At 27.5% G+C, this 12,041-nt stretch overlaps 1 long non-coding RNA gene across 1 annotated transcript; it reads left to right on the top strand.

Moving 5' to 3' along the window:
• The first annotated feature begins 1,480 nt into the window (after positions 1 to 1,480).
• Positions 1,481 to 4,519, top strand: LOC113559212. The gene is made up of 3 exons (XR_003405896.1): positions 1,481 to 1,549; positions 4,095 to 4,313; positions 4,386 to 4,519. It is a non-coding gene; the product is annotated as an uncharacterized LOC113559212 (long non-coding RNA).
• Positions 4,520 to 12,041: the final 7,522 nt, after the last annotated feature.

Genomic DNA, 12,041 nt, shown 5'->3' with positions numbered 1-12,041 from the left:
ATATTTCAGTGGAATAATCACAAACATATTAAATATGTATAAATATATACATATAATACACTATGAATTGTATAATGTTTACGCTATGCGCACACCAATAAGATGATTTTTTTCTATACATGTCAAAGAAGAATAAAACACTATTTTACGAAAAGTACTTTTAATGACCTATAAGTTATAGCGTAAAAAATACAAAACGTTTATTAAAAAAATTATTTAATTGTAATAAATTTATTATTTCACACGCATTTTAATAAGTAATTAGGTTATAAATATAATTCGAACTAAATTGTATAACAGATTGTATCAAATCCGGATTAAGGGGGGTGGGGGGCATGGCTTCGGGGCCATACAGATATCAAACAATAGTGGACCCCTGCCGAATAATACTTTTTTTTATTAATTCAAAAATATTTGGATATAATAATTGTAGTATTTTTCGAAAATCAAAAGAAACATGAACAATTATTTATACAAGTACCTAACATTTTTATTTTTGTTTTTTAAAAAGTAAGAAATAAATTTATAAATATAATTTTTTTTTTTTTTGAAATATTTTGATTATGGTCATGGACCTCTAAAATTGTTTAGCCCTGGGCCCGAAATTATTTTAATCCGGGTTTGGATTGTATGTTATATATAATGAAAATATTATTTAAGTAAACAGGAGCTATATTTAAAAAATGGTTTGTGACTTGCGCTAGGAGCGAGCGCGCCGTGTGTTAGTACAGACAGTACAGTGGTACATAAGAAATACACGGGTGACAATGTTTACGCAATGATCGCTAAAGGTTCTGTACGACCATCTGTGAAATAATAATTCATGACAAATTAAATTTGTCATGTTATAACTAATAATGTACCCCTTCCGCGATTACGACGCGCAGACCTCGTCACGTAGACAATGATCTAGTCCTGGTGCATTCGAATTGCGTTTCTAAATAATTTTTTGTCCTAGTTGCGTCCGCGGTTTTTTCGCGATATATACTAGTTGCCAGAGGCGGAACTAGGGGGGGGGAAGCCGGGGATTGATCCCCGGGCGTAAAATTTTAATAGGCGTAATTTTCTTGTAGGTATTTAATTAATGTTTGGTTTTAGAAGTTTTTTTCTAATTTTTTATTAAAATATAATTACAATCTATACACAAACAATAGGTATTATTAGGTACAATATTTTTATTTCACTTAATAATGAAAAATAAAAATAAAATCATTCATGGCGTAAAATAATTAATCATTCTATTATTAGATCGCGTAGCTGCGCGATCGGCGGCGTACGTCGACGGTCGACAGTACATATAGATTATAGAGACAGACTAATAATGCAAATTAAATATAAACATATATTATCAATAATAAATATAAATATAATAATTAATATGTACGTTATCGTCGACGCGCGGCGATAACGCGGATAAAAATAGTACAAAATTAATTACCACAGACCACAGTGACAAATTCTGCCATTTGCCATTTGAAAGCGCGGCTGAACCTCTCTGCGCACGGAATAGCCAGTTAGTTATAGACAATAGACATCATTTTAGTTAAAGGTAAGATTATAAATAGATTCGTATAAGTATAAGTAATAAGTATATACCTACTATAGTCTATAATTATTAAGATTCTGAGTGATAGTGTCAAACTAGGTATTTATTAATGCTGTGTTTTCGTTAAAATGTCTGGTTTGATACCTACACAATAACTTTTATAAGATTATCAATCAACGTACGATATAATATTATATCTGTTTATTGAAAATTATGTTAATATTTTATAATATTATTATATATTATAATATTTACCAAGATAGGTTATACATTTGTTTATGTTTAAAAAAATAGATTTTATTTTTATAATTTGATTACATTTTTTATTGGCCTAAAATCTAAATTTTTGTATCTTTATCAGAATAAACGAATTTATATTTCACTATAAAGGTCTATTATAATTGAGGTACACAGAACCAAAACAGCAAAAGTGTTTTTATATAGGACAGGTGCCTATTCAAGTTTTGATTATTTTGCAACATTTTTTTTCTTATAAAATCCACTCTAAGGAAAATAATAAACTCACGTTTTATATATAATTTCTTGCTTTTTAAACTAACTATCAAGCATTAACTCAATTAACGTTGATTAAGTTTTAATGTGGGTTAGGCCACTCAAATTTTTAAAAATATTTAGGCATACCAATGCTATGCTATTTAGTCCGATTCATTGAAAATTTGTTAATCACTTTAAACTGAATCTTTTTGATATAGTCTAAATTTGGTTACACCACAATCCACAGAATAGATTAATTATAATATATATTATTATTGTTTATATTAATGCCTTAAACTGAAATTGATGAAAAAATAAAATTATGTTTAATTATTTTTTAAATTAAGGTTTATTATGTAAATAGTAAATATATAAAAATATAATACCTATATAATTGTTTAATGTTTACTATTGCAGACTGAATACAAACAAAAATAAACAGTTTCTATTTAAATACCCTATTTCGAAAAAAAAATATGTAACCACTTTAAGTTTTTAATGTTGTAAAAAAATTTTAATTCCATAAACTAAATAAAGATATCTAGTTGCATTCATCGCTTCAGTGGTTTTAATTAGTAAAATTATATTATGATTTATGTTAATATGTTATTATATTAAATTATATTATATTATATTATTTTAAAAAAAGCAGCAACTTTAAGTTATTGGCGTATTTGTTTTATAAAATAGTATTTTTCCATCCAATTTTGGATAACTTAAAAAAAGGAAAAATATAAAACGAGAGATTATTTTTTGTAGATTTTTATTGGTGCTATGAGCCTCAATTTATAATGTATTGTAAATTGTAATAAAGAGTGTAACAATATATCTACATATTACCTTAATTCGTAAATGTAGTTAATTATTCAATATTTTATAATTTTAATTATATTACAGTAAGCAATATAATATTAATTTAAGTAATTCAATAATTATAATTCTTAATGATATCAATACATTTTTTGCTTCACTCAGAACTTAAGACTGATTTTATTAAATTTTTAAAATTTCAAAAAAAAATGTATTGATGTGTATAAAAAATGTGTATTATTAATTATTTTAATAGTTAGAAAAGATAGAGCATACTCTTTAGCATACTTTAATAACAGTGTAAAAATCAGAATAGCTTTTATTTAGCTTAATTATTGTAACACAAGTAATAAGTAATAAGATTTTATGAGTATCAGAGTATGAACTAGCTTGATATTTTTAACTATGTTAGTTAACATTATTATGTGTTTAAAAATCAATAAGTATGTAGTATGTAAAGTATGTTTGTAATTTTAGTTCCATTTATTAGAAAACAATTAAAGGGAATGATATATTTTCAGTCTTGGTCTATGATTGGGCGTAATTTTAATATTTTCCCCGGGCGTAAAAAATCTTAGATCCGCTTCTGCTAGTTGCGTCCATGGGTTTTTCAGCAACTGATAATAATGTTTGGTGATAAACTCGTAGATATTCTCGATTTTCGATTATATAAGTAAGTTCAACCGTCAGTATGAGGCGAGTTCTCAAACTCGTTAATGCGCACTACTAACGCATGTGAATCGTTTCACTCAAAATTAAATGGGATATTTTATTCGTCGTATCCTAACATTTTTCAACTTGTTGACGTATTGAAAAATCTTCAAACTGACATTTATATTAAAATGTGAAGTTCTAATTTAAGAAGTAAACGAAGAGAAGATGTGGAAAAAGATAATTTTTTTTAAAAAAAACTATGAAATTTAAAAACAAAAATATAACACGTCTTGACTTTATACAAAAATTGTCAAACAAAAATGATATATATTACAGTTTTTAACCGTACCGTTTTATAAAATCAACCCTATACATTTAAAATAATAAATAATTTAGAATATGTAATTACAATTTTTAACCACTAAACCGTTTATATAAATGACAGCCATTACATTTTAGAATAATAAATAATTTATAATATAAAATTACAATTTTTAACCACATCATTTATAAAAATGACAGTCCTCAGTCTGTAAAAGTGGGAAGGAAAATTTGTATATTATTAATCAATTAATCAATTATTAACCAGGACGCAACTCATACATGTCGCGAGAAAACCGCGGATGCAACTCGGATGTGTTGTACAAGAATCGCGGACGCAACTCGGATATCACCATGTATATTTTTGTATTTTGGGACGCAATTCGTGTGCAGCCCTAGTCCCAATACAAACACTGCTACAGCATAGAATTAATGAATTAAAACGTAGTACATGTGAATAGTAAATATGTTATAAATACCAGCATAGGTAACAAAAAAAAAATATATATATAACTTGAATATAACTTTATAAATATGAATAAAAAAACTATATTTACAGTGGCTTGTTAAAGAATGCTGAGCGAAAATCAGAATTTATCATTTTACTACCATCGGTACTATTATAATCTTCATCAAATTGTTTAATTGTAGAAGTACTAAGTAATACACAATACACATATCTGAACAATTTTTTGTATATTGTATTTTAATCTATTGAATAAATTTATTAATTGGCTTTGTAATTAATTTATTTTTCCACTATAAATCTTGTATAAATTATATACAAAATATGAAACAAAATAAATAATGCTTAGCAGTTAATACTCTCATGTAATAATAACAAGATATTATTTTATATATATTAAATAATACACGATTAATCCGTTTTATCTATCTGTTTCTACTGTTTCTAGCGGACCGTTGGATGACCAGAACAAACCATATTGATATAAATATGTTCTATTAGGAACGGATACCGGATACTATTTTAGCGGCTTCTAAATTCAAATTACAGACCAATCGATTTATTGTACGTTCTCTATTATCAAGTCCAGATATCACGGATGAGAATATTAAAGATTTTAGTAGTGCAAATAACATGCAATTTTTTAATTAAGGCTTCTTGTAGACTAGGTATTGATAAAGGAGGCCTCGTACTACAAAGGCCTACTATTCTATAGGACAATATGCCAGTGGGCCAGCCCGCTCCTGCTTATAACTCATGAAACACTTTTTTTTTATAGATTTTATACTCATTAACTAATTTTATTGTATAATCTATTATTATTTTTTACATACAATTTTTTTTATCAATTGATAAACTAATTAATATTAACTAAAATAGCGAGAGGGGCGCCTCCCTTGTTTATTCTTTCGTCGGTGTAAGTTGTAAGTGAGCGTAGGATAATGTAAGCGATAAGGAGCGGTGACAGTAAAGACCATGACAGACTCTACAATTGATAAACGACCAATCAATCGGTTACTGTGTGGACTGTGGGTTATGTTAAGATTTTAAAAAACATTTATTGACGTTATTGTGTATTGTGTATGTTTTTATACTACTACTGTGTGTCATATACTCGTATGTATCTGCTTGACTTATACAGTTGTTTTGTGTGTAGGTTACTTATACAGTCACACGTGTCGTTGTAACATACAAAAGGATGAGAGGGTGATTGTCCAATGGTGTAATTAAGAATTTGTCTTTGGGGAGTATTACATTTTTTTAGTAGATAACTATAAACTTAATATAACTTCCAAAAAAAACCCTTAACTCTATTAAGAACAAGCGAGGACTGGCTGGGATGCTGGGATGCTACAGCATCCCTTGCCCTAAAGGCTAAAATATATTTGCCCCTATCGATATAAATGTGCCTTAATTACTCTACTTAAAATGAATGTGAATTTTGAAGGTGATAGTTACAATATTTTAATAAAGTTGTAGGTAGATCTATTATTTATAAAATATTAATAACAACTATAAAAAAATACATTAAGTAGCCAGTAAGGAAATAGGTTAATCAGTTTGAGCTGTTTTTCAATTAAGTAATCTAATATTGTACAAATTTGTTTAAATGATTGTTGTAACTTGATACTACCTATATTTATGTTTTTTTAAGTATTTTTAATATTTTATAAATAATCTACATATTATTTTAAATTTGGCCTAAAAATTATATAGTATCCCTTGCCCTTTTTTACCAGTCTGCGCCCGATTAAGAACATTATTATATATAATATTATAGTTCGATTACTATTAAATTATAAATATATAAATATTACAAAATAAGGTACTAGAAAGAAATCCATCTCTTTACCCTCCTTAATTACGTCCTGGGTGAGGTTTTGATGTCTCACACTTTTATAGACTCCAGGTTTACCATGGAGACATGGAGTGTCATTTGACAATAAATTGCGGTATAAAGGTCACCAATCCGAATGCTTGAGACGGTCTTGTACCAGTGGCCTCAAAAGCACCTTTTTTTTATACTAATCCCCCTCCCAAAAAACTACCTATAACAGAATGCACCAATTACCTTCGACCAAATCTACCAATTGCCCTCGCAAATCCAGCGCCACGATCGTGGCGCGAGCTAAGTAAAAACAATATATAGCGGCGGCACGACAAAGCAGAATCGGCCCATTTAAACAGTGTAAATTTTGGTGTTTTTTTTTTTTTTTATTGAACCTTACAAATTATCTACTGAATCAATTAATACCTAATAAATTTTTAAAAAATTAGAAAAATTGTAAAGATGAACCTTTTGCAAAAATCATCGAAATCATACAGTTATAACTTAGAAATTAAGTTATTAAATGAAACATGCAAATTTTTTAATGAGAAATTTTAATGAAAACTGGAATCACGGCGACCGCATCTCGCGTTGCGGTGCGGACCGGTTCCCCCATTAAATTACGACGCATTTAATTATTGCTAATTCACATTCGGGTATTCACTATTGATTATTTTAGTCCAGTCAATAAGGCTCCAAAAAAGCCGTTGCCTTTCAAAATATACTAGTTTTGAAACTTAGCGAAAAGTTTCGTCTTGGTGCCCTGATTGACAAAAAAAAAAAATGTGCCATCCCTCCTAGGTCCGCAACCGTCATAGAATGTAGCGTCGCGTACTATAGCGACGTATATACATCTACGAAATTTTTCACTTTTTTACAATAATTCCAAAATTATTAACTACAATAAAAATAACTTATGTGAAAATTGAAGATCGTAAAATTTGTGACAAGAAAGGTTCGAAAAATTTTTAGCGTAAGAGTAAGCAAACTACATACCATACGTAGCTATATAATATATGTAATTATATCGCACGGCGCCACATTCTATGACGGCCGTTGGACTTTGTCGCTTATCTATTATTCTCACGCTAAAAATATATAGAGCCTTTCTTGTTACAAATTGTACAATCTTCAATTTTCACATAAGTTATTTTTATTGTAGTTAATAGTTTTAGGGATATTGTAAAATAACCGTAAAAAAGTGAAAAATTTCACCGAAAATCTAAGATGACGGACGGTTGCGGACCTCGGAGGGATGGCGCATTTTATTTTGGTCAATCAAGGCCCTAATCCAAAAATTTTCGCCAAGTTTCAAGTATTATTAAATAAGTAGGTATTTAAAGTTTAGATGCATGGAATGGAGTGGTACGGGGTTACCCCGCAAAATGTTTGTCCATTACTCGGATTATCTAAACATTAAATACGTATAACTCATTAACTACTCGCCCTAAATTCGATTTTTATGTATTAAAATACTCAGAAAATTATTCTGCTTTGGAATATGAAATTAAAACTATGTTGTCATTCAAAAAAGTAATAAACTTAAAAAAAAAATAAGCATAAAAAATATAATTTTTTAATAAAATCGTTGTTTTTTAACAACTTGAAACTATATAAAAAAATATTTTCAAAAACACCCTATATATGTTTCGTTAATAATTATTATAAACTTACGAAAAGGAAAAAAGAAACAATATTAAACCGCATGCGTATGGACACACGAGACCAACAAACGGACTCTTAATGACTAAGGAAGAAGCTCCCATATGTGAAGTTTGCGGTGCAAGACTGTCCGTGAAACACATACTAACCGAATGTTTCAAGTACGAACAAGACAGACAAAGGATCGGACGCGACACTCGGCACCGCACTAGCACCAGAATCCGAGGACAATATCAAGATGATTAACTTCCTAAAATCAACTAACTTATATAACACAATTTAAATATTATATACACCTTTTTATAGTCCTTAGCTAGTAGAATATGATAATATAATGTACCCTATTATAATTAACTTTTGTGCCACCTTAACTGTAACTAATGGCCACAGATGGCTGGTTGTATTTAAGATCAATAAAAAAAAAAACTTACGAATTAATGACCAAAACTATTTGAATAATAAGAAATATTTGAAAACTTACTCAAACACTTTTTAAAAGTATTATTTTCAACATTGCCATTTGCTACACCGGACCTTTCCGCGCAAAATTATATCTCATTCTAAATTAAGAGGGTCACGCAGTTCCGTGTCATGGTTTACATTATTACGTTCAATTTTGCGTGGTATTACTATTTTCGTACGTGGATTTCTTCTATCCTCTTTTTTATTATTATTATTATGTTTTTGACTATTCTATGTAATGCCGCGCAAACTTAACCTTTTATCCTTATTGTCGCTTTATAAAGATGCACGCAAACGCAGTAATGCATACAATAAACGTAATTTTTGTCTGCAACTCTACTATTTCGTCTTCAGAGATCGATCGATATAATGATAATCATAGGTGCAAATTGGTTCAATTTGGCGGGGGGGCTTAAGCTCTGACTATTTATAAATTCGTGGGTACTAATGTTAAGCCACGATTATTATTAATATCTACAAAATGTAACACAAAAGTTTTAATGATATTTATAAGTACCAATATAAGTATATTATATCTATATTATTCCATAAATATTTAAATAAAAATATCCAACATGTTAAATATTAATATATATATATATATGTATATTATTGTTTTATTTAATATATATGATATAAAAGTGTATGTAAATACAATTTTTAAGCAGTTTAGCTTAAGGATAACATTCTATCTTTTAGTGAAAAAATATTAAGAACTTTTTCACTATCAATAATTTTATACCTTTCTATATGCAATAATGATATATTGGTAAATCTAGACTGTTCCATCGTAGATCTTGTCCAAGTTTTTATACGGCGCATTGCTGAAAAACTTCTTTAATATCTTACTCTTAATATCTTCACATAATTCCTATTTTTTATAATTTGTGTCCTATGAGCTGTTGAAATTTGTGTATGAACATTTTCACTTAGTAATGCCATTTTATAGGCATTCAATTTTGCAGTACTTGTTAAATGTAATATTAATTTTTCATGTTTAGACAATTAATCATTTATCTATTAAAAAAAAAATAATAATAATAACTGAAAATAATAATATATTAAAACAAAATATTATTTATTTAAATAGGTACATTTTTCCAGTTTTGCACACTATTTATATTATCAAATTTTTCATCAAGGGTGTTAGTAGAAAAATGTCGACAGTTAAAACAAAAAACAACATTTGCTTTCACACTATATTCAATCCAATTATACTTGTTATAATAAATTGATGAAAATGCTCTGCTTTGTTTTTTAAACGTACTTAACGGAAATGCTTGTAAATTTGGCTATTTTGGACCCGAAATTTTTGTGCCTAGATCATCAATAATATTTTTTGTTTCTGATATCATTACTTCAGATAAGATCTATAAATAAATACCATAGTTTATTTTTTGTCGAATTATTACGTAAATTACTATTAACAGGTACTGACTTGGTTCAAAATTGTAGAAGTTTCTGATGTTTCCATGGGTATTGGATTTGAAATATCAGTGTCATTAGAGTAAAGAATATCATCGTTCTTCTTACATGTTTTATTAAAGAATGAGAGAATATTTCCATCCTTTTTATTTTTACCACTCATGGCTCAATTAAATTTATCTTAATTTTTAATTAAATGTTTTAATGGTTTATAAAATAAAATCACAGTTACAGAAAAGTTATAATAATTATTAATTATACAAAAGTTTTTCGTTAATACAAAACTACACCAACAGAGTATCATACAAATGTGAAGCATACGTACTGTATTTATCGTAAAAACATTACAGACGAGCGAGTTCTAAAAAGATAATTGGGAAAACAACAGTCGATAATGATCGATCACACAAATGCGAGAAATGGCATTAATGCATCATGTGGGTACCTATTATATTTATCGCGAAAACATTATAATATTCCGCCTTATTATATTACTATACGTATTACGTAGGCAACTTAGCGTGAAAAGTTACATCGATTCTAAACTACATATACAATAATATTTTAATTGTGGTTATTTTTTAATTTTTAATTTTTATATAAATACATGTAAAAAAAATGTACACTTATCAAATTTCAAAATTATTGATTTTTCAATAGTTTGCGGGACACTAATAAATTTGGAGGGGGGCTAAGCCCCCTTAGCACCCCTTGCGATTTGCGCCTATGATGAGAATGAACATTATTTATTGACATTGTTAAAAATGAAAATGATTCATTAGATAAAAACTATATACGATGTGAGTAAATTTAAAATTTATTATTATATTATGGTTTTATAAATATTATTTACTTTGATTAATATAGTTACTATACTAACTAATTTGAGGGAAATATGTTCCACAGTACTTCAAAATAAGCATGAAGGTAATCATATTCTTCAAACATTAAATATCTAATAAACATATCTATGCCCGAATAATTTTTTTCGTATGCTATGTAATCACAGATTATTATCTAATTCATTTATATGGCTTGTCGGGAAACATTGAAAATACTCAAGTGCGTGAGCGTCAATCCGATATTCCGATATATGTGTGAAACGTCACTGCAGACGTTTTTATTTTTTACTTTAACAATATCTCTCGGTGTGAGTTACATTATTAAGATGGCATTACAATTTTTTTTCGAAAATTTAAATCGTCTAATAATACATTATCTAATAAACAGTTTAATTCCTTTTATTCCATAGAATGTATAAATTATGAATATTTAAAAACGAACACTATAATAATATCACTATATAACATTATGTTCAGTTATGCTTTATTTTAAATATTATGAATGTTAAATTCTCATTCGATTTCTGCAACTTATAATTGTACACACCTCCGTTGAACCACTAGAGAAATTATTTCTTAAAATATTTCTATTTACATAATTTAAAAATATAAAAATTTAAGTATGATTAGAATAAATAATTTATTTTATTTTACAATGCCTTTATATCAATTTATACTAATTTCTTTTAGAATACATTTTAAAAGTGACAAAAATATAAAGCGTCTATATAATATTACTTTTTTTATTTTTACATCAGATTATAAGTATGTACCACCTATTAAATATTTAATGAGAGAAACTAGAAAGAATAAAATTACTAAAATAAAAACAAAACAAAATTGATATTTTTTTATTGATAATAATTAATAAGCTAGTAGTAATTTTTTATAGATTTAATCGAACCTTATCAGCTAGATTATTTAAATAATATGGGTCGATTTTTATATAAATAAATAATAAAAAAAAAACAATTTTTTGTAAATTAGTTATGTGGATATCAAAACGTGAAATAATAAATTAAGTGAACCGCAAATTCGCAAATGAAGCGGTTACCAAATGATTTTGTATTTAGTTGGATTATAATTATTTTTAGATACTTGGATTCTTATATTACGCAAGTCGTTTCTCGTGAAGTCGTGAACTGTACTGATTCACATACTAAAATCTTAGGTACCCTACAAGTTGTTCATAATATTAAATTAATATACATTCCTACAAATACGCATTATAGTTCAGCGCGCTCGTTGTGTTTCCCCAATAATCTTTTACATCAGTAGCGGCTATACATAATAATGTTTAAGGGGAGGTGTGAAAATAAAGCCAATCCTCTCCCACTCAAACCATTTATAAATATAAATATATTATAAAATATACTTACATATTATAGATATAATCATTTATTTATATATAATAATAATATTAATTCTTTGACTTGTATTGATAATTGACTTAATTATAATAAATGTATATGCCCGTAATATACTAAATTTAAACTTTAAAATCCCAACGATGGGGGGGGCTGATTTACC

This window comes from Rhopalosiphum maidis, chromosome 3 (assembly GCF_003676215.2).
Source record: "Rhopalosiphum maidis isolate BTI-1 chromosome 3, ASM367621v3, whole genome shotgun sequence".
Taxonomy (NCBI): domain Eukaryota; kingdom Metazoa; phylum Arthropoda; class Insecta; order Hemiptera; family Aphididae; genus Rhopalosiphum; species Rhopalosiphum maidis.
This window is presented reverse-complemented; position numbering and strand designations above follow the sequence as displayed.